Raw genomic sequence first — 27,265 nt, 5'->3', positions numbered from 1 at the left:
AAAATATCATGTATGAAATGAGATGCCAGTCCAGGTTCGATGCACGATACTGGATGCTTGGGGCTGGTGCACTGGGACGACCCAGAGGGATGGTATAGGGAGGGAGGAGGGAGGAGGGTTCAGGATGGGGAACACATGTATACCTGTGGCGGATTCATTTTGATATTTGGCAAAACTAATACAATTATGTAAAGTTTAAAAATAAAATAAAATTTAAAAAAAAGAAAGTGAGGGATGGAAAAAGATATTTTATGTGAATAGAAATGATAAGAAATCTGGAGTAGTAATACTCATATCAGACCAAATAGACTTTAAAACAAAGTCTATAATATAAGACAAACAAGAGCATTCAGATCAGTCGCTCAGTCGTGTCCGACTCTTTGCAACCCCATGAATCGCAGCACATCAGGCCTCCCTGTCCATCACTAACTCCTGGAGTTCACTGAGACTCACATCCATCAAGTCGGTGATGCCATCCAGCCATCTCATCCTCTGTCATCCCCTTCTCCTCCTGCCCCCAATCCCTCCCAGCATCAGAGTCTTTTCCAATGAGTCAACTCTTCGCATGAGGTCGCCAAAGTACTGGAGTTTCAGCTTCAGCATCATTTCTTCCAAAGAAACCCCAGAGCTGATCTCCTTCAGAATGAACTGGTTGGATCTCCTTGCAGTCCAAGGGACTCTCAAGAGTCTTCTCCAACACCACACTTCAAAAGCATCAATTCTTCCGCCCTCAGCCTTCTTCACAGTCCAACTCTCACATCCATAGCCTTGACTAGACGGACCTTTGTTGGCAAAGTAATGTCTCTGCTTTTGAATATGCTATCTAGGTTGGTCATAACTTTCCTTCCAAGGAGTAAGTATGTTTTAATTTCATGGCTGCAGTCACCATCTGCAGTGATTTTGGAGCCCCAAAAAATAAAGTCTGACACTGTTTCCACTGTTTCTCCATCTATTTCCCATGAAGTGATGGGACCGGATGCCATGATACTCGTTTTCTGAATGTTGAGCTTTAAGCCAACTTTTTCACTCTCCACTTTCACTTTCATCAAGAGGCTTTTGAGTTCCTCTTCACTTTCTGCCATAAGGGTGGTGTCATCTGCATATCTGAGGTGATTGATATTTCTCCTGGCAATCTTGATTCCAGCTTGTGCTTCTTCCAGTCCAGCGTTTCTCATGATGTACTCTGCATATAAGTTAAATAAGCAGGGTGACAATATACAGCCTTGACGTACTCCTTTTGATAAAGGGATCGATTCAAGAGGATATAACACTCATTAACATATATGGACCTAATATGTCAGGAGCACCTAAATATATAAAACATTAAAAGACATGGAAGGAGAAACTGACAATAGTAAATAAAAATAGAAGTTTAACACCCCATCACTGAAAAGGTCATCCAGACAGAAAACAAATAAGGGACAAAACCAAAGACTACAAAAAACAGAAAATTACAAGCCAATATTTCTGATGAATATAGATGCAAAAAAATCTCAACAAAGTGCTTGCAAAGCAAATTCAACAATACGTAAAAAGAATCATACAGCATGATCGAGTTGAATTTATTTCAGCATCACAGGATGGTTCCATATACACAAATCAGTCAATATGATGCACCACATTAACAAAAAGAAGGATAAGAATCACTGGTCACCTTAGTAGATGCAGAAAAGGCATTTGACAAAACTCAACATCCATTCATAATAAAAACTCTCATCAAAATTGGTATAGAGGGAATATATTTCAATATAATAAAGGCCATTTGTGACAAATCCATAGCTAACATGATACTCAATGGTGAAAAGCTGAGTTTCTTTCCTCTAAAATGAGGAACAAGGACTTCCCTGGTGGTCCTGTGGTTAAGACTCTGAGCTTTCACTGCGGAGGGTGTGGGTTCAATCCCTGGTCAGGGAATTAAGATACTGCGTACGATGCGGTGCCGCCTAAAGGGAAAAAAAAATGAAATAAAATAAGGAATAAGACAAGGATGCATACTCTTGCCACTTTTATTCGACATAGTATTGGAAGTCCTAGTGGTAAGAATCAGAAAAGAAAAATAAAATGCATCCAAATTAGAAAGGAAGAAGCAAAATTGTCACTATCTGCAGATGACATGATACTATATAGAGAAAACCCCAAAGTCTCCACCAAAAAACCTATTAGAATTAATAAATGAATTCAGTAAAGTTGCAGGATACGTTATTAGTAAAGATAAGCATGTTGCTTTTCTAAACACTAGTAATGAACTATCACAAAGAAAACAGTTTGGTTAAAATTGCACCAAAAAGAATAAAATACCTGGCAATAAACATAACAAGGAGAGGAAGGACCTATATTCTGAAAATTAAAAACAGTGATGAAAGAAACTGAAGGTGATTCAAAGAACTGAAAAGATATTCCATGTTCATGGATTGAACGAATTAATATTGTTAAAATGTTCATAATATGCAAAGCATCATGCATACTTAATGCAAATTCTGTCAAAACATCAGTGACATTTTTCACAGAACTAGAACAAATAATCCTACAATTTATATGGAGTCACAAAAGACCCCAAATTGCCAGAGTAATCTTTTTTTTTATTAATTTATTTTTAATGATGTATCAGTTCAGTTCAGTCGCTCAGTTTAATGATGTATCAGTTCAGTTCAGTCGCTCTTTGCAACCCCATGGACTGCAGCATGCCAGGCTTCCCTGTCCATCACCAACTCTCGGAGCTTGCTCAAACTCATGTCCATTGAGTCAGTGATGCCATCCAACCATCTCATCCTCTGTTGTCCCCATAGTCGATTTAAAATTTTGTGTTAGTTTCAGTTGCACAGCAAAGTGATTCAGTTATTCATACATATATATCTATTTTTTCAGATTATTTCCCTTATAGGTTATTACAAAATAGAGTACAATTCCCTGTGCTATTTAGTAGGTCTATTTTATACACATTAGTATGTATCTATTAATCCCAAACTCCTAATTTACTTCTTCCCACCCCGCCAAAGCAATCTTAAGGAAAAAGAAAAAAGCAGAGTGTATCACCCTTTCTGAGTTCAGACTATACTGCAAAGAAAAAGTAATAAAAACAGTATGATATTGGCACAAAAACAAACATAAAGATCAATGCAACAAGGTTGAGAGCCCAGAAATAAACCGATTTGTGGTCAATTAATGCACAGTAAAAAAGGCAGAAATATACAATGGAGAAAAGACAGTCTCTTCAATAAGAGGTGCTGGGAAAGTTACATGTAAAAGATTGAATGAAATTAGAACATTTTTTCACACCAGATATAAAAGTAAACTCAAAATCAATTAAAGAGCTAAATACAATCCCTAGAATGATAAAATTTCTAGACGAGAACAGGGGCAGAATACTCTTTGGCATAAATCAAAGCAATGTTTTTTGATCTTCTCCTAAGGCAAAAGAAACAAATGAGACCTGAATGAAATATAAAAGCTTTGACACAGCAAAAGAAACTGTAAACAAAACAAAAAGACAACTTACTGAAAGGGAGAAAATATTTGCAAGTGATAAGGAGTTAATATCCAAAATATATAAACAACTCGTACAACTCAATATCAAAAACTCCCCAAACAACCCAATTAAAAATAGGCAGAAGACCTGAATGGACATTTTTCCAAAGCAAATATACAGATTGCCAACAGGCACGTGGAAAGATGATCAACACTGCTAAATCATCAGAGAAATGCAAACCAAAACCACAATGAGCTATCATCTCACCCCTGTCAAATGGCTGTCATCAAAAAGTCTGCAAACAACAAATTTGTTGAGGATGGATAGAAAAGGGGAGACTAGTACACTGATGGTGGGAATGTAAATTGATGCAGTTACTATGAAAAAGAGTATGGCGGTCCCTCAAAAAACTAAAAATAGAGTTACCATATGACCCAGCAAACCCACTCCTGGGTATATATCTGAAGAAAATGGAAACATTAATCTGAGAAGCTATGTGCAGCCCAGGGTTCATAGCAGCATTATCGATAGTAGACAACATATGGCGTCAGCCTAAGCGTCCATCCACTGATGAATGGGTAAAGAAGGTGTGCTGTATATATGCTCAGTGGAATATATCTTAGTCATAAAAAAGAATGACATTCTGCCATTTGCAACAATGTGGATGGACGTAGAGGGTGTTGCCGGTAAGTGAAATCAGTCAGAAACAACAAATACTCCTGTTGTCACTCACGTGTGAAATATAAACAATATAACAAATAGAAACAGAGTCACAGATACAGAGGACAAACTACTGGTTTCCAGCAGGGAGAGAGACGCAGGCAGGGGGAAGACAGAAGGAGAGGATTAACAGATACAAACTATTCTGGGTAAAATAAAATGACAGTGATGTATTATACAACAGAGGAAAAACTATACATTGTAAATCAAAGTGAAAGTGAAAGCGTTAGTCGCTCGGTTGTGTCGGACTCTGCGCACCATGGACTGTAGCCCATCAAGCTCCTCTGTCCATGGGATACTCCAGGCAAGAATACTGGAGTGGGTTGCCATGCCCTCCTCGAGGGAATCTTCCTGACCCAGGGATCAAATCCAGGTCTCCTGTATTGCAGGAGGATTCTTTACCGTCTGAGCACCAGGAAAGCCCATATTGCAAATCAACCATACTGCAATAAAAAAATTTTTAATTTAAAACATTTTAATTAAAATATATCATCAGAAAAATAAGAGAAATACCGTAGCCATGAAACAAGAATAGTATGCTCAAAATGGAACAAATTAGAGAAAAAGAACGAGCCCTTGAAAACTAAAAATATGATAGCTCTCGATATATATTATAGCAAAAACGAAAAAAAACAGTAAAAGAGTTGAAAGAGATCTCTCTCAAAGTAGAGCAAAAAGAATATGTTCCACAGAAGAAAAAAGTAACAAAAGTAGAAGCTCAATGTGGAAGCTCCAATCTGGGTGACAGGAGTCATGGAAAGACAGACCAGAGAAAAGAAAAGAAGGAAATTAATGAAGAAACAGTTCAATAAATTCTCCCAGAAGCGAAGAACACAAGTCCTCAAGTGAAAAATTCCACTGAGTGCCAGGCGTGATGAACAGAAAAGACCGACATCAAAGAGCACCGCGGTGCAAAGTCAGGACGTCAGAGGGAAAGAAATATCCCAAGAATTTTTAGAGAGAAAAAGGTCACAAACCAAGGGTCAGGAGTTGGAATGGAATTCAACTGCTCAACAATACACAGATAGCTATCAGATAAGGAAGCAAAGAAAACATGGAATCCAGAAAATCTGGGATGCACACGTGTGAGATGGTGTAGGAATTCGCAGGGTGGTGGTGGAGGAAAGTCAGTTAACTGTAGGACGGGAACCCTGAGCAGCACGCAGTCCAGACCCAGACAGGTGCTGGGAGATCTCCACATCAGGTGTCCTAAGGAAGAGGAGGGAAAGTTGCTCAGTCGTGTCCCACTGTGGCCCCATGGAGTGTATAGGCCAGAATACTGGAATGGGTAGCCTTTCCCTCCTCCAAGGGATCTTCCCAACCCAGGGATTGAACCCAGGTCTCCTGCATTGCAAGCAGATTCTTTACCAGCTGAGCCATCAGGGAACCCCAAGAGTACTGGAGTGGGTAGCCTATCCCTTCTCGAGGGGATCTTCCTGACCCGGGAATTGAACCGGGGTCTCCTGCATTGCAGGTAGATTCTTTACTAGCTGAGCTATCAGGGAGGACGTATGGGGAAATGGCATTGAGTGGGATGTTACAGAGCTGTTATTTTTAGGTGAGAAAACACTTAACAGTAGCTCATAAAAAGCAAGGCAACTGAAGAAAGAAAGCAACTAAGTCAAATTAAAAGGTCATTTTTACAGATAAGGAACTGTCATCATTGTGTACTCACTTGTTAATCAGTGTATGGCCTTACGTCATCTAGTTGCGAGAGTAAAAAGGTCAAACATGGGTCTCACTGCAAAAGAGCTGAAAGTGTCACCTATTATCCTAGAAAGGTATTAGATAGATCTAAAATTGTAGACCCAAAAGCAGCAGTATCTGCATTTATTTTTACGTTTGGAGGTATGTACCAGATTAAGCAACAAAATACACTGAAAGCAGGTAACGTGGGCAACAGGAAGTGGGCAGACACAGGAGACCACATTTTTTGCAGTGAGATTTTTCCCACTCGACTTTTGTCTCTGATTTTTCTCTTGAAAGTGTTCAAATCTATATAAAAGGTAAAGAATAGCACAGTAAGTCGTATCCATATACTCTTAGCCTGGGTTCCACATTCGCTTTCTCTCTCCCTCATTTTTTTTCTGCACCGCTTCAAGTGAGTTGAAAACATCACAAAGCTTCATTCATAAATACTCCAGCTGGTGTCTCTTGAGAACAAGGACATTCTTCTCCACACACAGAGTGTCATCCCCGCATCTAAGGAAATCCACAGTGACCCCCTGTGATCTCCCAGATGGACCGACAGACGATCCACAGTCACATTTCCTCAAATAGTCCCCCAAATATTGTTTGTATATCTTTTCGTTCCGTCCAGGGTTTAATCAGATTTCAGAGTTTGTGCTTGGGTGTTTTATCTCTTTGGACTCTTCAAGGATAGAAGAATCCCTGCCCTGCTAGGCTTTTTTCTGTTCTGTAATGATGCTGTCTGTTTTGAAGGCAGGGCTCCAGTTGGCTCTTCGAATGGCTCACCTCTGGATGTTTCCTCATAATTAGATTCAGATTCCTACTGAAACTGTCCCTATGGGCACATATTACCTTAATAAACAAAGTAAAATGGAAAAAATGAAGATGGTATTGGTGTACTTTTCCTAAAAAAATGCCTTTCTCTCTTAGGTCTCTTTCGGCCGGAGTCTGATGCCTCCCCTGTGTTAATTGGGTCAGCATGTGCTTACTAAGTGTTCCCAACACAAGCCACTCCAGGAAGCAGGTTAAACACCTTTTCTCGGAAAGGCGTACATTTTCACAGCTTTTCATTTTAAATGTGTTCCCAGTGGGGATTTTTTTCCCCTGTCATCTACCCAGGAAATTCTGTGTCGGTTATCTCAAACACAAATGGAAGCCGTTTCCACACAAATCCCTCCGTTGCTGAATAGATTGGATTGTCCTGTGTGATAAAGCAGGATCCACAGACAGAGCAGCGTGGGGACCCGGCTTCTGAGCCCGGCTCTGCCATGGACGCTTCGGGCGACCTTGAGCCAGACCCCCGCCTCCCTAGGCTCCAGCATTCTTATCTATAAAAAGAAGGGGTTGGACCAAGTTGATAATGAAAGGTACCTTTCAAACGACAGTTCTGAAGTAAGCAGAAAAGAAAGAGTTCAAGGGCAGGCAGCGGCCTGCACACCTCTAGAAGACGTCTCTTTTTACCTTCCTGACAGCCAGGTGTGGCCACCCTCTACACAACAAAAAGTTGATCCTCCGTTGTCAGGGGGAGACAAGGAGGTAGAGGACGGTGCAAGGAAGAGCAGATAAGGGGTGATGATGCGAATACCGGCACTCAAGTGGAGACAGAAACCCCACCTTCCAGAGTATTCCACCTGAAGATACACTGTGAGGCTTGAATTCAGAGAAACAAGAGTGAAAGGCTCTCAGTCGAGTCCGACTCTTTGCGACCCCATGGACTATAACCTGCCAGGCTCCTCTGTCCATGGGATTCTCCAGGCAAGAAGGCTGGAGTGGGTTGCCATCTCCTCCTCCAGGGGATCCTCCTGACCCAGGGATAGAACCTGGCTCCCCTGGCATTGAGGCAGAAACAAGCCTAATGCTAAAATCAAAAGAGATCCCCAAGTATTCTTGTGACATAGGGATACTCAACAAACATTTAGTAAATGGTGAAGGAGTTCAGGACATACCACCCCAAAATATGTTTCTTTAGGACACTAATTATTTTGAGCTAAAGCCACTGGAAAAGCAGCACTCAGGCAGAGGCTTTCTCTGAATCCCCTCTCAGCTCCCTACAGTCAGATCCTCCAAAAGGAACTCAGTCGACTTAAATTCCCTCTCCGGGAGGGTCATCAGCTGGGAAGATCCAGCCTTATCCCAAGACAAGAGACCAGACGTTGGCCCCAAAACCAGACAGACTCCTCACAAACCATCACGTCTCCCATCTGTTCCTCTTAGGGTGCCTTCACCTTTCCTAAAAATATTTTGCTCTTCTCTGAACTGGCTACATCCTCTCTCCTCTTCTCCAACTGACGGTACTTAAGCTCCCCAGCGGAGAAGGAAATGGCAACCCCTTCTGGTATTCTTGCCTGGAGAATCCCAGGACAGAGGAGGCTGGTGGGCTGCTGTTCATAGGGTCGCACAGAGTTGGACATGACTGAAGTGATTTAGCAGCAGCAGCAGCAAGTTCCCCAGTGGGGCTTTCCTAATGGCTCAGGGGTAAAAAGTCTGCCTGTCAATGCAGGAGACACAGGTTTGATCCCTGGGTTGAGAAGATCCCCTGGACGAGGAAATGGCATCCCACTTCTGAAATTCCCGTGGACAGAGGAGCCTGGCGGGTTCTAGTCCAAAGGCTCCCAGAGAGTTGGAGGCCACTGAGCATGGCGTAGCAGCAAGGGCCCCAGTCACACCAGTTTATTGAGTACTCGCTTCTTTTCTTGTGATGCCCACACACATGACAGTAAAATGAATATGTGCGTACGCCTTTTTGGCTCTCAACCTGCCTGCTGTCTTTGTCACAGACTCAGCTATCAAACCTAGAAGGGTGGAGGGAAAAACCTTCCTCCCCTACAGGGGAGCCTCCAGGTACAAGACTGTAAGTGATCTCAGGCCATCTTCAGTGCTGGTGTTAATTCGTTCAAGTTGCTCCAAACACTTTGTAAGGTCTCTCTTGGAACCTGATAGAAGGAAGGCAGGAGAGACAGAGAGCCCTCGACTAGACATCAGGGGGTCTGTCTCTCTCCCAACTCTGCAGGTCAGTCAGCTCAGTCGCTCAGTCGTGTCCGACTCTGCGACCCCATGGACTACAGCACTCCAGGCTTCCCAGTCCATCACCATCTCCCGGAGCTTGCTCAAACTCATGTCCATGGAGTCGGTGATGCCATCCAACCATCTCATCCTCTGTCGACCCCTTCTCCTCCCACCTTCAGTCTTTCCCAGCATCAGAGTCTTTTCCGAGTCAGTTCTTTGCATCAGGTGGCCAAAGTATTGCACTCTGCAGGTAAGTGGATCAATTTGGGGCAAATCTCATAGCCCCTCTAGGCCACCACCATTTTCTCATCTGGGAGAAGAACGGAAGTGGGAGGCATAGATTCACTCACTTCTCTAATTCTTTACTGCTGAAAACTTAATGAGACAATTCCTAAAACTTTGGAGTTAAGCAAGAGACTACATTTATTGCATGATTTATACTGTTATCCTATTGAATAACTGGACACTGACTTGGTGGTGCTTTCTCATTTCCTTTACTTAAATGATCTACTCTCTAACTGGTTTTCCTCTCTTAAATGGGTATCAAGGAAATATCCAATTTTTTCTCTCTTGGCTTATAGCCATGGCTTCTTGTCCCAGAGGTTTCTGAGCCTGAGAATAATTATCTGGTTAAGTTAAGGATGCCCAGAAGGTGACAACATCTGTTGCTCATGGTTCAGTTTTCTTGGTCCTTCCTGTATAATGCTCTCCCTTCCAAAACATTCTACAATGATAACGATACCACTTTACATTTACACAGAAATTTCTACAAGAGTGTCCTCCATGTTTCTAATACCAGTGACCAACGCAGGCTTTAAGGATTAAGGACAAGTGGATGTTGGAGGCTTTTAAAAACAGTTTTCTCATTCACTTGTAGGTCCTAACATCTTTGCTAGATCCTCAGAGTCTGTGGAGCCTGGAGATAAGTGAAGAAGAAGGGAATTCAAGGAAGAGCCCTTTTCAGGCAGAGGGTGAGGTCCTGAGTCCTAGGTCAGACCTGCAGGAAGTAGGGGGGAGATGGAGAGATCATTGTAGCACCCAGAGATTTTTTTTAAAAAAATTGGGGCTATAGTTAATGTGCCATGTTGTATGGCACCCACGGGTTTTTAGACTTAAGAGGTAATCAATCAACCACAGTGATAAGTCGCTTTTTGGATCCTGATCCAAACCACTTGTTAAAAAAAACACTATAGGACAATCAAGGAAATGAAGCACTGACTGGTTTGGGGTGAAATCAAAGAATTGCTCCTATTTTAAGATGCCATTATGATATTAAGCTTTCCTGGTGGCTCAGACAATAAAGAATCTGCCAGCAATGCAGGAGACCTGGGTTTGATCCCTGGGTTGGGAAGATCCCCTGGAGAAGGGCATGGCAATCCACTCCAATGTTCTTGCCTGGAGAATCCCCATGAACAGAGGAGCCTGGTGAGCTGCAGTCCATGGGGTCACAGAGAGTCAGACAGGACTGAGCGACTAAGCACACATGACTGGGCAAAAATTAATAAGTGCTGAAGCTAAGGGACGAGTAAGTACTTGGACTTCATGATACAATTCTTTCTAACAAGACTGCTTGAAATTCTCCAAAACTATTTTTAAATGACAACCGGAAAAACAAATCTTTTCACAACTGAACAATAAGAGAATAAGGAAAAGCCAGATTTTGCATGTTCCATTTTACATTAGACAGCCTCTCAAGTTTCTTGGTTAGAAATAAACTCTTGCATTTTAAGGTAAATGTAAGGAATGGGAAATGGGAGAAGGGTGAAGAGTTCTGATGCGTTTATTTCCCACATAACCCTGATATTGCCACACATTTGAGTGATGTTTTACGGTTTCAAAGTGCTTTATATCTCGTTCGATCTCAAAAAAAGCCAGGTATGTATATATGTTGTCATGTGTGACATCTGACAAAATGTCTTCATTATGTTGTTTTTGCAATTTTATTTTTAGTGATTTACTTTATTTATTTTTTTATTTTTTCTTCTTCTTTTTTTTATACCTGTGGTGGATTCATTTTGAAGTGATTTACTTTAAACCTCTGAAAATAGTCTAATTGTTGTATTAGTCCCTTAGTTGATACCTAAGGATTTATTTCCTGCTCTAGCTTTGCATGGAAAACTCAGCCTGGATGTCTATTTACAATATTAGAATTCTTAAATGTTCCCCTGTAATGATTGGGAGCAATTTTATTTTTCCTCTTAAGTTTCTGTTTGGAGAAATGTATTGGGGGGGGAACCTTTCTTATTTCCTTTGAGTCCACCCAGCTGTTTTATTTTGTGTTCACTTATTTCCCAGGCTTCCATTTGGAGTGTGAAGCCATCAAAAGTGTTCTGTTCTTTTTAATAGTTATCAGCATTTCCTTTATTAGCCACATTATCCTTTATCTCTTTCCTGCAAAAGCTTTTAAAGTACCAATTGATGAAGCCACGTCTTTTGTTATTTAAATATTATTCCATCAACATTTACAAGTACATCCTAAGAAGATTCAAGCACAATATCCTACCCTAATGATTACAAACCCACACATTTTTTAAAATCTGACTTCTTTTCTCTTTTTGTGTGTGTATTCCTCCCATTCCAGAATTCTACTAGCTGAGCGCAGGAAACTACCAGAGGCCTGGTATTAAAAATTCCCAACTGATCACAGACCTTTAACAAGATCAAGAGAGGTACACACTTTATAGTTATAAGGGCAACACGTCCTTAAGTTAAAATGAAGACCTGGATGTGTTTCACCGGCATTGATCCTGAAGGAATCACCGGGTAGCCGCTTAGGGGGAAGGAGTTTCTACGCTGTACCAAGACCATGCTCTAAGGGTTTCTAAGCAGGGCCCTGGAGGAGAGGGACCCCTGGGGTGAAGGCGTCCCTGAACTCCAACTGGAGCTACTCTGTGACTCTGCAGTTATTAAATATAGCCACATGAATCACACCACAAAATTCCAGTCCTGAAATCTGGTATCGGGCATAACAATTTGTTCTCTCTCTTTGCTCACGAACAACAAAGAATCGACTGAAGAAATTTTGGTCTGTGTAAAGAATAGCTAGATGCTTTTTACCTTCTCCTGAAAGACTCAGTCTGCATTCGACATGACATATGCTTCTCAAGTGTTATTTTGTGTTTATTCTTTTTTGAACTAAATTGTCAGTCCTTGTCACTAGAAAGACATTTCCCTGGAACCCTCCTGACTCATGCTAAGGGTGCACAACAGCTGATAAACTCCAGTGACCTCTGAGGAGACAGATGAGCTGTGTGGCTTTGAATGCCCACGTGGCTTTCTGGGCTATAGCTGACCGCATAACCCAGGTTAAAGCGGCTGGCAAATGATCACGCTTTTTCCATATTTACCATGTTGATTACAGGGGTTGCGTCACCTATTCTATTGCTCTGTCTAATCTCTTTCTTTATTATAGATTATATATTTATATATGTTATATTTCTTCATTATCTTGCCACTAACTTCCTTATTTGCATTTGTCTGTGTATATTCTTCTTTGTAATTACAAAATAATTCATAGTCACTGCAACAGTAACAAAAGCTAACATTGGTTGCTTCTAACGTGCCAGACACATTCCTAAAAGCTTAACTCTGGCCTCACCTAATCTTCAAATATTTACAGGATAGATACCAGTATCTTCACTTTGCATATTAAAGAAAACATGGACATAAAGCACTTAGAAAGTTTCTCACCTAGTCATTTTTCTTGAAAGTATTTCCTTCAGGAAAAAACAAGGAAGCCAAGAAAGAAAAGGGTATTAAAAACATGTAAAAGTAGTGAAAAAAAATTCTAGTTAAATTTGTACTTATATTTTAATGTTAAGACATTTGAGAAAGAATTTTTAAGGAATAAAACAGAAGCCTGTAAAGAGAAGGTTAATGATAAACTAGCACTCAAATTTCAGAATATTGCTACAAACATGAGATCCTTAAGATCTTACCTGGCTCCAAAGAAAAAAGTTATACTGATTCATTCTAAATTCTTATAGAAAAGCACGTTTAAAAGGTTTTCTTAAATTCAAGGGCCATCTCCTCAAAATGGTCAAGGTTAGCAAAAACAAGGAAAGGCTGAGAAGCTGTTGCAGCCAAGAGGGGAATAAGAAGACATGATGACTAAATGTAATGTATTCTGGAACACGATAAAGTACGTTGATAAAAATCATATTGTTACCGGAAACTTGAGTTTGCCTCTTGGTGGGTGTTGAACCGAAAGACACAACCGCGGCAGAGAGCAGAAGAAGGAAGGATTTATCATATTTGTAGCAAGTAAGGAGCACACTGGGGATCTTCTCCAAAGCCGTGTCTCTCTAAACAGCAAAGTTGGGAAGTTTTAAGCTAAGGATTCACGAATATTCATGGAGGGGCTTCGATGGTGTATGCACATTCATGAAGGGGCTGGTGCAGAGGAGAATTCAACATAGAATTAGGGCAAGGGTCCACAGAATCCAAGCTTTAGTAGTTTAAAGTCAGAAGAAGTCAGCATCGTCCTTCCAGTCTCCAGCAGGATGCGGGCCTCGGTTCCTGAAGACCTCAAAGGTAACGTGTCAGACTGTTACCTACTAGATACCTTGAGGAGGAAGTAAGCCTCTGTTTTAATCACTGAATGTTGTTTCTTGACTGCTTTTCCATAGTTCCTGCGTTCTCTCATTTCCCTTAAGATCATTCATTACTGAGACCTTTCAAGGGCAAGCACTGTGGCTGGGCTTAGATCATAGAATGGCTTACACCAAAAATGGCTTCTCTTCTGTCAAGAAAGCCATGCCTGGCTCTTCCCCAGAACCTCCTACCTGATCTGCTTACAATATGAATCAATATGAACTTTAGTTAATAAGAGTTTCCCAGGTGGTGCTGGTGATAAAGAATCTGTCTGCCAATGAAGGAGACACAAGAGACTTGGATTCCATCCCTGGAGAAGGAAATGGCAACCCACTCCCGTATTCTTGCCTGGGAAATCCCATGGGCAGAGGAGCCTGGCTGAGTCGCAAAGAGTCAGACTCCACTGATCACATATAGACACACACAGTCTATAGTTAATTAATAAACTGTATCAACATTAGATCTTTAATTTTGACAAATGTACTATATTAATGGAAAATATAAATAAGAAAGGAAACTGAGTATAGAGTACACAGGAATTCTCTGTACTGTCTTTGCCATTTTTCTATAAATCCAAAATTACTCTGAAACAGAAAATTAGTTTAAAAATTAAAACCAACCTCATGGAGTTGTGGTAAGAATTAAATGAAATAATGAGCGATTTCCCTGGTGGTTCAGTGGCCAAGACCAGTGGCAAGTCCAAGTTGTCACTCCTGTTTCGGACCCACTGGCTATAGACGGGAGGTTCCAACCCCCCTCTCCTTGGATTCCAATAATTGGCTAGAGAAGTGCTCAGAACCCAGACATTTAATGTCTCACTTAGAAAGACTGTCCTGTGTACGTGTGTGTGCATGCTCAGTCACTTCAGTCGTGTCCGACTCTTGCGACCCCATGGACTGTAGCCCGCCAGGCTCCTCTGTCCATGGGACTCTCCAGGCAAGAACGCTGGAGTGGGTTGCCGTGCCTTCCTCCAGAGACTCTTCCCCACCCAGGACTGAACCCTGGTCTCCTTCATTGGCAGGAAGTTTCTTCACCACTAGCATCACCTGGGAAGCCCATGCTTATGTATGTTCTCCTATATTTTCTGTTCGTGTTCTTATCACTTGATTTAGAACTTCAATTCATTTTCATTTCATTTTATTTTTTATTTTTAAGAAGCTAGCTAGTCTCACAGTTTGCAACTGGATATCCAGTTGTTTCCATACCATTTGTTGAATTTACTTCACTCCAAATTTGAAATAACAACATTGTCAAGTCAATACATGAATTTGTTTCTCTGCCTCTATCACACCCCTCTAATGACACTATTTTAAGCCCTACTAGAGCAGTTTCTTCTTCATTAGTCTTCTTTTAAAAGACATCTTAGCAGTTTTTCACATTTACTCTTCCAGATGAAGTTTTAAGTTTCAAAAATCTTCCTCTTAAGATTTTGCTTGGAATTTCATTGACTCTATAACCATTTGGGAAGAAATGACAAGGCAGCATGAGAAAGTGACAATTAAACAGGCACTAAACAAAGAAGGGCAATGCCAAAGAGTGTTCAAACTATCACACAGTGCACTCATTTCACATGCTAACAAGGTTATGCTCAAAATCCTTCCAGCGAGGCTTCAGCAGTACATGAACCGAGAACTTCCAGATGTACAAGCTGAGTTTAGAAAAGGCAGAAGAACCAGAGATCAATTTGCCAATATTCATTGGATCATACAGAAAACAAAGGAATTCCAGAAAAACAGCTACTTGTGCTCCACTGACTATGCTAAAGCCTCTGACTGTGTGGGTCACAACAAACTGTGAACATTCTTAGAGAGATGGGCATACCAGACCATCTTACTTGCCTCCTGAGAAGCCTATATGAGGACCAAGAAGCAACAGAATCAGGTATGGAACAGTGAACTGGTTCAAGATTGAGAAAGGAGTACGACAAAGCTGTATATTGTCACCCTGATTATTTACCTTATATGCAAAATACATCATGCAAAATGCTGGGCTGGATGAATCACAAACTGGAATCAAGATTACCAGGGGAAATATCAACAACCTCACATATGCAGATGATACCACTCTAATGGCAGAAAGTGAAGAAGAACTTTAAAGAGCCTCTTGATGAGGGTGAAAGAGGAGAGTGAAAAAGCTGGCTTAAAACTCAACATTCAGAAAACTAAGATTAAAAAAAAATAAAGATAATGGCATCCAGTCCCATCGCTTCATGACAAATAGATGGGAAAAAGTGGCAACAGTGACAGATTTTATTTTCTTGGGGTCCCAAATCATTGTGGATGGTGACTGAAGCCATGAGATTGAAAGATGCTTGCTCCTTGGAAGGAAAACTATAAGGATGTGAGAGTTGAACCATAAAGAAGTCTGAACACTGAAGAATTATGCTTTTGAATTTTGGTGCTGGAGAACACACTTGAGAGTCCTTTGGACTGCAAGGAGATCAAACCAGTCAATCCTAAAGGAAATCAACACTGAATATTCATTGGAAGAATTGATGCTGAAGCTCCAATCCTTTGGCCACCTGATATGAAGAGCTGACTCACTGGAAAAGACCCTGATGCTGGGAAAGACTGAGGGCAGGAGGAGAAGGGGACAACAGAGGATGAGATGGTTACATAACATCACTGACTCAATGGACATGAATTCGGGCCAACTCCAGGAGACAGTGAAGGACAGGAAAGCCTGGTGGGCTGTAGTCAATGGGGTCTCAAAGAGCTGGACACGACTTAGCAGCTGAACAGAACAGAAACAAAGACAGCTTTTCTCCTTTGGCCAGTCAGTTCATCTTCTGAACCTTCAGTTTCCTCATCTTTCAAGCAGAGGTAATAACAGTATCCGTGTCATGGGACTCATGAGAATGATGTATAACACCCATAAAGTGAGTGGCACAGTGCCTGCCACAAAACACGTGTCCACTGAGTGTCGCGCTCATATTCAAGAACGGAAATTCCGTTATATACTCCAAATGTCTTTCAGTAATGCTCATGGTTTTCTTCAAAAAGGTCTCCAACATTTGTTATTGAACTTCTACTATATTTTAATGTTTTGTTGCTATTGGGAATGGAATTTTTTCTTCCTTTTAAGAATGTTTTCTTATTGGTTATTGCTAGTATAGACAAATGTTATCTTTAATGAAGCAAAGCATTTTTTTTCTCTTAGCAGTTGGTATGGGGACATATTTATCTAGAAGTTGGTACCTTAATGACCGTTACTACCAGTTCCAATAGATTTTTATTCTTTCAGGTTTCCTGTGTAGACAAGACTACGACCCACAAATGATTGTTTTCTCCTCTTGTATCTTTTCCCCTTTTGCATTGGTTGGCACTTTGAGAATGATTTCAAATAATGCCTGTAGTCGAGGACATCTTTATGTTGTCACGACTTCATTGGGAAGTTTTTACATTCTTTTCAGAAAACAATTTTACATTTAGAGGAGAAACCAAGAGGAAATCAATAAACATTATATATAAAAGGTTAGGTTGCAAAAGTACTTTGAAATTATGTTCCACATAAGAATAGATTGAGTCCATCACATATCTACACATGTATTGAGCAAATAATGAAACTGTGAAGAGCATAAAATGACAATTTCTCAAATGAAGGTTAAACTATGGTTGGTAGATTCAACTGAGGCAAGAACATAAAACCACACGTGTTACTACATTCACTGAGAAAGTCAAATTAACCTTCATAAAATTAACGCGTTCTCATTGAAAAAAAAAAGAGAAAATAAATATATAGAAACAGAAAGAAAATTTCCCCCTTTCCTATATTCTTCATTCTGTGTCCCAGAGGTATCCTTTGTTTACACGTCAGTGTATAGGCCTCTAGAAATTTTTTATGCATATACATGTACAAAAATGAGTAATCTAATTTGGAAACATTGAACAACTTTGATTTAAAAACCATTAGTTTTTAAAATTGAGCTTTAATTTTTTAACACTGATTTAGGTGTAAGATTAAATCCTTAGGCATTCCAGTCAATTGGGAATTTAATGAAATCACCACTAAACTTTGAGATGTTTTCCTGACAAAAAATCCTATATTTGATATTTCCCCGGAGATTCTGTCCTCTTTTTAATTTATTTCTATTTTTCAAATGTGTATTCTTTTTCATTGTGGTTTCTCACGGGAGACTGAACACACAGCACTGCACAGCAGTACTTTGCTGTCGCCCGTTCTGTGTAACTGTTCGCAGCTGCTCATCCCGAGCTGCCCGTCCATCCCTCTCCTGCCCCCTCCTCCTCGGCAGCCACAAGTCTGTTCACTTGTCTGTCCGTTTCTGTTTTTTTAGATAGCTTCATCAGTGTCACCTTTCAGATTCTGCATATAAGTGAGATCATATTGTATTTGTCTTTCTCTTTCTGACTTCCTTCACCTGGTATGATCATCTCTATTTATATCCACGTTGCTGCACATGGCATTGTTTTGTTTTTAAGACAGAGCATATTCCATTGTAGACATGCACCACACTTGCTTTATCCACTCACCTGTCGATGGACATCCAGGTCGTCTCCACGTCTTGGCTATTGCGAATAGTACTGCTGTGAAAACAGGGGTGCATTTATCTTTCAAAATTATCTTTTTTACTTTGAAAATCTTTTGCTCTGAGTGGAATAATTCTTTAACTCCGAAAATCTGGCTCCTTTATAGTTTTAAAATTTTTCTTGAAAAAGTTTTGCTCTTTTATTGTTTGTGACCAAGTAAAAAGACTTGGCACTTTTAAGATTTTGCCCAGATAGCTCCTTAGGCAAATCCATTGATTCATTAGGTGCATTTTCTATATCACCACAGGGAATAGTTGCCACACATCATGGCATGACATAAAAGGCTTACCTTTTTTCAGTCCACTAATAATATCCTACCGGTCTCCCGCCTACAATAATAACTTCTCAAGGGACTTTGTATACACTAATAGTATTACACTAATAGTCTCCTCACTGGCCTTTCCAGCTTCTGCTCTGTGTTGGTCCTGAGACCCATGCTGGCTGTGTTAGGTTTTGGTCATGGGTAGCACCCTGATTCCAAATCCTACATTTCTACCCCAGGCACCACTGCTGCCAAACAAATGAGCCCCAAACTCAACAGCTTAAAACAATAATCTTGTCATGCTAACAGATTTTGTGGGTTAGCAATTCAGATGCAACACAGTAGGGATAGCTGTGGGCCTTCCCTGGTGGCTCAGCTGTAAAGAACCCGCCTGCCAATGCAGGACACGTGGGTTTGATCCCAGCATCAGAAAAAAAAAAAAAACAAAACCCTGGAAAAGGAAATGGCAACCCACCCCAATATTCTTGCCTGGGAAATCGCATGGACTGAGGAACCTGGAGGGTTACAGTCCACGGGGCTGCAAAGATCAGAAGCGAAAGAGCAACTAAACAGCAACTCCAGGAAAGGGTAGCTGCGTCTGCCTCGAGATGTGTGAGGCCTCAGCTGGGAAGATGTGAAGGCTAAAGGGGCTCGGTGACTAAGAGCTGGAGTTACCTGAAGACCCACTCAGAGTCTGGAGAAGCTCGGAAGGCTAGGACTGCTGACCAGAATGTCTGCACGTGTCCACCCCATGACACAGTGCCCTGGGATCCAGCCCTTCTTCAGTGGCAGCTGAGGGCTCTTAAGGGCGCGTTTGCCAGCAAACAAGACAGACACCGAATCACACTTATGACCTAGCCGTGGAAGTCACACGGTTGGATTCTTCCCATTCTCTATTGTTGAAGTCATCCCAAACCCACTAGGTTCAAAGGGAGCAATCGACCTCATCTCTGGATGGGAAGAGCAGCCAGGGCACATTGTTGAATACCTTGTATGGTGGGAGGTATTTTTGCAGCTATCTTTGGAAAACACAACATGTGACATACGAAATCAGTAACAGTACAGATTATCTGATCAATGCAAATAATGCAAATATATATACAGTGATCTACGCAAGTTAATTACATCAGTTTATTTGCATGATTTGTATATACATATATGTTTGTACCCTTTGATCAGGGAGATACCAGAGCCCATGGGTTCACAAAGAGTCAGACATGAAGTGACTAGACACACATATATGCACACACGCATATATATGTATGTGTGTCTGTGTGTGTTATACATATAAAACTTCCATTCTTCTGAAGTGTTCACAATATCTCTACCAAAAATGATAATTCGCTGAGCATAAAGCAAATCTCAACAAATTTCAAAGATAGTCATTATAAAGAGAATATGCTCAGGCCCTAGTGAAATTTTCCTAGAAATTAGTAACATCCAGGTAAACAGAACATCCTCATATGTTGCAAACTAAGCAGCACATTTCTAAAAATTAGGTCAAAAAACAAATTCCAAGGGAAATTAGAAAATATTGTAAGTTAAATGACTATTTAGATGATGTTTTTTATTATTATTTTTGTTTTTCAGTTGGAGTATTATTAGCCTCCAGTGTACAACATAGTGATTCAAAACTTCTAGACTATACCCTATTTAAGGTTATTATAAATATTCCCCCAATTCCAATCCCTAAGAAAGGCAATGCCAAAGCAGGCTCAACCACCACACAACTGCACTCATCTCACACGCTAGTAAAGTAATGCTTAAAATTCTTCAAGCCAGGCTTCAACAATACATGAACCGTGAACTTCCAGATGTTCAAGCTGGTTTTAGAAAAGGCAGAGGAACCAGAGATCAAATTGCCAACATCGCCTGGATCATCAAAAAAGCTAGAGAGTTCCAGAAAAACATCTGTTTCTGCTTTATTGACTACGCCAAAGCCTTTGACTGTGTGGATCACAATAAACTGTGGAAAACTCTGAAAGAGATGGGAATACCAGACCACATTATGTGCCTCTTAAGAAATCTGTATGCAGATGAGGAAGCAACAGTTAGAACTGGACATGGAACAACAGACTGGTTCCAAATAGGAAAAGGAGTACGTCAAGGCTGTATACTGTGACCCTGCTTATTTAACTTATATGCAGAGTACATCATGAGAAAAGCTGGGCTGAAAGAAGCACAAGCTGGAATCAAGATTGCTGGGAGAAATATCAAAAACCGCAAATATGCAGATGACACCACTCTTGTGGAAGAAAGTGAAGAGGAACTAAAAAGCCTCTTGATGAAAGTAAAAGAGGAGAGCGAAAAGTTGGCTTAAAGCTCAACATTCAGAAAACGAAGATCATGGCATCTGGTCCCACCATTTCATGGGAAATAGATGTGGAAACAGTGTCAGGCTTTATCTTTCTGGGCTCCCAAATCACTGCAGATGGTGACTGCAGCCATGAAATTAAAAGATGCTTACTCCTTGGAAGGAAAGTTATGACTAACCCAGATAGCATATTCAAAAGCAGAAACATTACTTTGCCAACAAAGGTTTCGTCTAGTCAAGGTTATGGTTTTTCCTGTGGTCATATATGGATGTGAGAATTGGACTGTGAAGAAGGCTGAGTGCTGAAGAATTGATGCTTTTGAACTGTGGTGTTGGAGAAGACTCCTGAGAGTCCCTTGGACTGTAAGGAGATCCAACCAGTCCATTCTGAAGGAGATCAGCCCTGGGGTTTCTTTGGAAGGAATGATGTTAAAGTTGAAACTCCGGTACTTTGGCCACCTCATGTGAAGAGTTGACTCACTGGAAAGGACTCTGATGCTGGGAGGGATTGGGGCAAGAGGAGAAGGGGACGACAGAGGATGAGATGGCTGGATGCCATCACTGACTCAGTGGACATGAGTCTCAGTGAACTCTGGGAGTTGGTGATGGACAGGAGGCCTGGTGTGCTGTGATTCATGGGGTCGAAAAGAGTCGGACAAGACTGAGCGACTGATCTGATCTGATCTGATCTGAGTGCCAAAGAATTGATGCTTTTTAACTTTAATGTTGGAGAAGATTCTTCAGAGTCCCATGGACTGCAAGGAAATCAAACCAGTCCATCCTAAAGGAGATCATTAGAATCTTCATTAGAAGGACTGAATATTCATTAGAAGGACTGAATATTCATTAGAAGGACTGATGCTAAAGCTGAAGCTCCAATATTTTGTCCACCTGATTCGAATAACTGACTCACTGGAAAAGACCCTGATGCTGGAAAAAGATTGAAGGCAGGAGGAGAAGGGGATGACAGAGGATGAGATGGTTGGATGGCATCACCCACTAAATGGGCATGAGTTTGAGCAAGCTCCAGATGTTGGTGATGGATCGGGAAGCCTGGCGTGCTGCAGTCCATGGGGTCGCTAACAGTCAGAAATGACTGTGTGACTGAACTGAACTGATAATCAGATGAGAAATCAGCCAATGGGAAGGACTCAGCAATGACAGATATGAAGGAAATAGTAGAAAAGAACATTAAAACAGGTGCTATGTTTCAGAATTTAAATGAAACATGTATAGAATGAAGTGTGAAATAAAAAAGAACCAAAATAAGCTTCTAGAGATGGAAATGCAATATATGAAATTAACTTATCGCTTGTTTGTATTGCTGCTACTGCTAAGTCGCTTCAGTCATGTCCGACTCTGTGCGACCCCATAGACGGCAGCCCACCAGGCTCCCCTGTCCCTGGGATTCTCCAGGCAAGAACACTGGAGTGGGTTGCCATTTCCTTCTCCAATGCAGGAAAGTGAAAAGTGAAAGTGAAGTTGCTCAGTCGTGTCCGACTCCTAGCGATCCCGTGGACTGCAGCCTACCAGGCTCCTCGGTCCACGGGACCTTCCCGGCAAGAGTACTGGAGTGGGGTGCCAGTGCCTCCGTTGTTTGTATTAATAGCACCAAATTAGACACCGCATAACCAAAGATCAAAGAACTTGAAGGTATAAAAATAGAATCCCTCTAAAATAAATACATAGCAAGAAAGACTGGTAGGAGATGAATCTGCAAGAGATATAGACTGGTTTAACACACATTTAATTGGAGGCCCCAAAGCAAGTAAGGAGTAGGGAGGAGAAAATGCATTTGAAAAGTTGATAGCTGAAAAATCATCCAAATTTGAAAACTGTAAACATAGAGACCCAAAAAGCTCAGTGGCTGCCAAACACAATTCACTTACACATACACATACACACACACCCCTATTCAAATGCATCAAAATCGAATTACTAAAAAATAAATGATAGAATATATTTTTTAAAATTGAACCACAGCTGATTTACAATGTTGTGTTAGTTTCGAATGTACAGCAAAGTGAGTCAGTTACATGCACGTATACATTCCTTTGCAGGGTGTTTTCCCATGTAGGTTATTACAGAATATTGAGTATGGTTTCCTGTGCTGTAGAGTAGGTCCTGTTGTCTATCTGTTTTATATCCAGTAGTACGTATGTTACTCCCAAATCACTAATTTATCCTTCCCCTCACCCTTCCCTTTTGACAGCCGTAAAGTTTGCTTCCTATGTCTCTGAGTCTGTTTCTATTTTGTAAATAAGTTCATTTGTATCGTATGTTTAGATTCTACATAAGAGTGATATCAAATGATTTTGTTTTTTCTGTCTGACTTACTTCACTTGGTATGATTATCTCCAGGTCCATCCAGGCTAATGCAAATGGCATTATTTCATTCTTTTTATGGCTGAGTAGTATTCCATTATATATATATCTATATCTATATATATATCTTTTATCCATTTACTCATTGATGGACACTTCAGTAGCTTTCATCTCTAAGCTGATAGTAGGAATATCTTGAATGTAGCCAGAGGGAAAAAAGAAAAAAGTCAGAAGATAATACTACAGGAGACTTCTTGTCAGAAAATATAGAAAAGCCAGAGGCAACTGGAAGATATCTTTAAAGTGTTAAAAGAAATTGGCAACTTAGAATTCTACATCCAGCAAAAATACACCTCCTCTGCCCCCGTCAAATGAAGGTGAAATAAAACTTTTTCACAGAGACAAAAGCTGGCCAAATTTGTCATCAGCAGACCTACACTGGTATCAAATATCACAGAAACAATATCAAAGAAAGTTCTTCAGGCTGAAGATAAATAATATCAGATGAAAACTTGGGTCCACACAAAGGAATAAAAAGCTTCGGAGATGGTAAAGATGTGTTTATGAGGCAAAGGTTATTTTCAGATCTGATCAGATCAGATCAGATCAGTCGCTCAGTCCTGTCCGACTCTTTGTGACCCCATGAATTGCAGCACACAGGCCTCCCTGTCCATCACCAACTCCCGGAGTTCACTCAGACTCACGTCCATCGAGTCAGTGATGCCATTCAGCCATCTCATCCTCTGTCGTCCCCTTCTCCTCCTGCCCCCAATCCCTCCCAGCATCAGAGTCCTTTCCAATGAGTCAACTCTTCGCATGAGGTGGCCAAAGTACTGGAGTTTCAGCTTTAGCATCATTCCTTCCAAAGAAACTCCAGGGCTGATCTCCTTCAGAATGGACTGGTTGGATCTCCTTGCAGTCCAAGGGACTCTCAAGAGTCTTCTCCAACACCACAGTTCAAAAGCATCAATTCTTTGGCGCTCAGCCTTCTTCACAGTCCAACTCTCACATCCACACATGACCACAGGAAAAACCATAGCCTTGACTAGACTAGATGAACCTTTGTTGGCAAAGTAATGTCTCTGCTTTTGAATATGCTATCTAGGTTAGTCATAACTTTCCTTCCAAGGAGTAAGCGTCTTTTAATTTCATGGCTGCACTCACCATCTGCAGTGATTTGGGAGCCCAGAAAAATAAAGTCTGCCACTGTTTCCACTGTTTCCCCATCTATTTCCCATGAAGTGGTGGGACCAGATGCCATGATCTTGGTTTTCTGACTGTTGAGCTTTAAGCCAACTTTTTCACTCTCCTCTTTCACTTTCATCAAGAGGCCTTTTAGTTCCTCTTCACTTTCTGCCATAAGGGTGGTGTCATCGCATATCTGAGGTTACTGATATTTCTCCCGGCAATCTTGATTCCAGCTTGTGTTTCTTCCAGTCCATCGTTTCTCATGATGTACTCTGCATATAAGTTAAATAAACAGGGTGACAATATACAGTCTTGACGAACTCCTTTTCCTACTTGGAACCAGTCTGTTGTTCCATGTCCAATTCTAACTGTTGCTTCCTGACCTGTGTACAAATTTCTCAAGAGGCAGATCAAGTGGTCTGGTATTCCCATCTCTTTCAGAATTTTCCACAGTTTATTGTGATCCACACAGTCAAAGGCTTTGGCATAGTCAATAAAGCAGAAATAGATGTTACTTTACAATAAAATTTTCGTTACAAGATAACTGACTGCCAAGAGCAGAGATTCTCAAGGTTTTCATCAGAATCCTCCCAAGCCCACCTTTTTAGGCATTTCAATCTAATTAGCCTACATGATAAGGGAGCAATGTCACCTGTGTGCTCTATCACAATACGGAGAAGGCAATGGCACCCCACTCTAGTACTCTTGCCTGGAAAATCCCATGGATGGAGGAGCCTGGTAGGCTGCAGCCCATGGGGTCGTTAGGAGTCAGACACGACTGAGCAACTTCACTTTCACTTTTCACTTTTATGCATTGGAGAAGGAAATGGCAACCCACTCCAGTACTCTGGCCTGGAAAATCTCATGGATGGAGAAGTCTGGTGGGCTGCAGTCCATGGGGTCGCTAGGAGTTAGACACGACTGAGTGACTTCACTTTCACGCATTGGAGAAGGAAATGGCAACCCACTCCAGTGTTCTTGCCTGGAGAATCCCAGGGACAGCAGAGCCTGGTGGGCTGCGGTCTATGGGGTCACACAGAATCGGACACGACTGAAGCGACTTAGCAGCAGTAGCAGCAGCAGCACAATAACAATAACAATGTAGTGTGGAGTTAATAATACATGTAGAAGTGAAATATATAACAATGATAGCACAGAGGGAGAAGTGGGAGTTTCCTTTTGTAAGCCTCTTACTTTACAGGTGAAGTGGGATAGTATCATTCGAAGGTGGACTGAAGCAAGTTCAAAATGAATAGAGTAACCTTCAATAATTCTCTAAAATGAACACACATGTTATCCAGAAATACATAAAAAGGATAAGTTGTCACACAGAAATGTTTTATCATATACTCATGAGGCTCAGAGCATATGAGCCTGAATTGTATGGTCCTGAATTGTATTTGGTGGTAGTTGTAGATTTTTCATCTATACATGTACACAATACCTGTCCACACTTATTTTTGATCCTTCATTAAGTTTTGAAATTAAATATAGGCAGCAGATAAGTAATATCTACCATTTGGATAATAAGAAATCTGTGATATAACCATGTTATGTTTACACTAGTCTCTTCCAAACTTTTCTCTTTTAGAGACCAGTAAAATATACTGACCAAATTTTGAACATTGGTATGCGTATTAACTTTTTACTTTGCCTGTCACTTCTATGTAGAATCTAAAATACAACGCAATTGCACCTGTCTAGGAAACAGAAGCAGACTTGTGGTTGCCTAGAGGCTAGGGGAGGGATGGAGTGGGAGGCTGGGGTTCAGTTCAGTTCAGTCGCTCAGTCGTGTCTGACTCTTTGTGGCCCCATGGACTGCAGCACACCAGGCCTCCCTGTCCATCACCAACTCCCAGAGTTTAATCAGACTCACGTCCATTGAGTCGGTGATGCCATCCAACAATCTCTCCTCCCGCCTTCAATCTTTCCCAGCATCAGGGCCTTTTCAGTGAGTCACTTCTTCCCATCAGGTGGCCAAATTATTGGAGCTTCAGCTTCAGCATCAGTCCTTCTAATGAATATGCAGGGCTGATTTCCTTTAGGATGGACTGGTTGGATCTCCTTGCAGTCCAAGGGACTCTCAAGAATCTTCTCCAACACCATGGTTCAAAAGCATCAATTCTTCGGCACTCAGCTTTCTTTATAGTCCAACTCTCACATCCATACATGACCACAGGAAAAACCATAGCCTTGACTAGACGGACCTTTGTTGGCAAAGTAACATCTTTGCTTTTTAATATACTGTTTAGGTTGGTCGTAACTTTCCTTCCAAGGAGTAAGCGTCTTTTAATTTCATGGCTACAATCACCATCTGCAGTGATTTTGGAGCCCAAGAAAATAAAGTCTGACACTGTTCCCACTATTTGCCATGAAGTGATGGGACCGGATGCCATGATCTTAGTTTTCTGAATGTTGAGCTTTAAGCCAACTTTCTCACTCTCCTCTTTCACTTTCATCAAGAGGCTCTTTAGTTCTTCTTCACTTTCTGCCATAAGGGTGGTGTCATCTGCATATCTGAGGTTATTGATATTTCTCCTGGAAATATTGATTCCAGCTTGTGCTTCATCCAGCCCAGCATTTCTCATGATGTACTCTGCACATAAGTTAAATAAGCAGGGTGACAATACATAGCCTTGATGTACTCCTTTCCCGATTTGGAACCAGTCTGTTGTTCCATGTCCAGTTCTAACTGTTGCTTCCTGACCTGCATACAGATTTCTCAGGAGGCAGGTCAGGTGGTCTGGTATTTTCAAGGTTGGGGTTAGCAGATGTAAACTATTATACATAGAATGGATACACAACAAGGTCCTACTGTATAGCACAGAGAATTATATTCAATGTCCTCCAATAAACCATCATGGAAAAGAATATTTTTTAGAAATGTCAATATGTATAACTGAATCACTTTGCTGTACAGTAGAAATTAACACATTATAAATCAACTATACTTCTATTAAAATTTTTTTTGAATTCTTTTTTTACTTTTTCAGGTATGACATTAAAAGAAAAAGAAAAATTGACAACTCTGCCTCTTCCAGTGCCTGCTTGGTCTTGGGGAAGGAACAGCTCCAGTTCCAGGCTCAGAATCAATGTAAGTTGCTATGGATCCACACATTTGTAGTAACAGTATAAAAGCAGGCCTGGGGACAATA

At 41.0% G+C, this 27,265-nt stretch overlaps 1 long non-coding RNA gene across 1 annotated transcript; it reads right to left on the bottom strand.

Moving 5' to 3' along the window:
• Positions 1 to 1,552: 1,552 nt before the first annotated feature.
• On the bottom strand, positions 1,553 to 19,087 carry LOC113899258. The gene is made up of 3 exons (XR_003512882.1): positions 18,959 to 19,087; positions 17,965 to 18,018; positions 1,553 to 1,943 (listed from the first exon to the last, which is right to left on the bottom strand). It is a non-coding gene; the product is annotated as an uncharacterized LOC113899258 (long non-coding RNA).
• Positions 19,088 to 27,265: the final 8,178 nt, after the last annotated feature.

The sequence above is a fragment of the Bos indicus x Bos taurus genome, chromosome 1 (assembly GCF_003369695.1).
Source record: "Bos indicus x Bos taurus breed Angus x Brahman F1 hybrid chromosome 1, Bos_hybrid_MaternalHap_v2.0, whole genome shotgun sequence".
Classification (NCBI taxonomy): Eukaryota; Metazoa; Chordata; class Mammalia; order Artiodactyla; family Bovidae; genus Bos; species Bos indicus x Bos taurus.
This window is presented reverse-complemented; position numbering and strand designations above follow the sequence as displayed.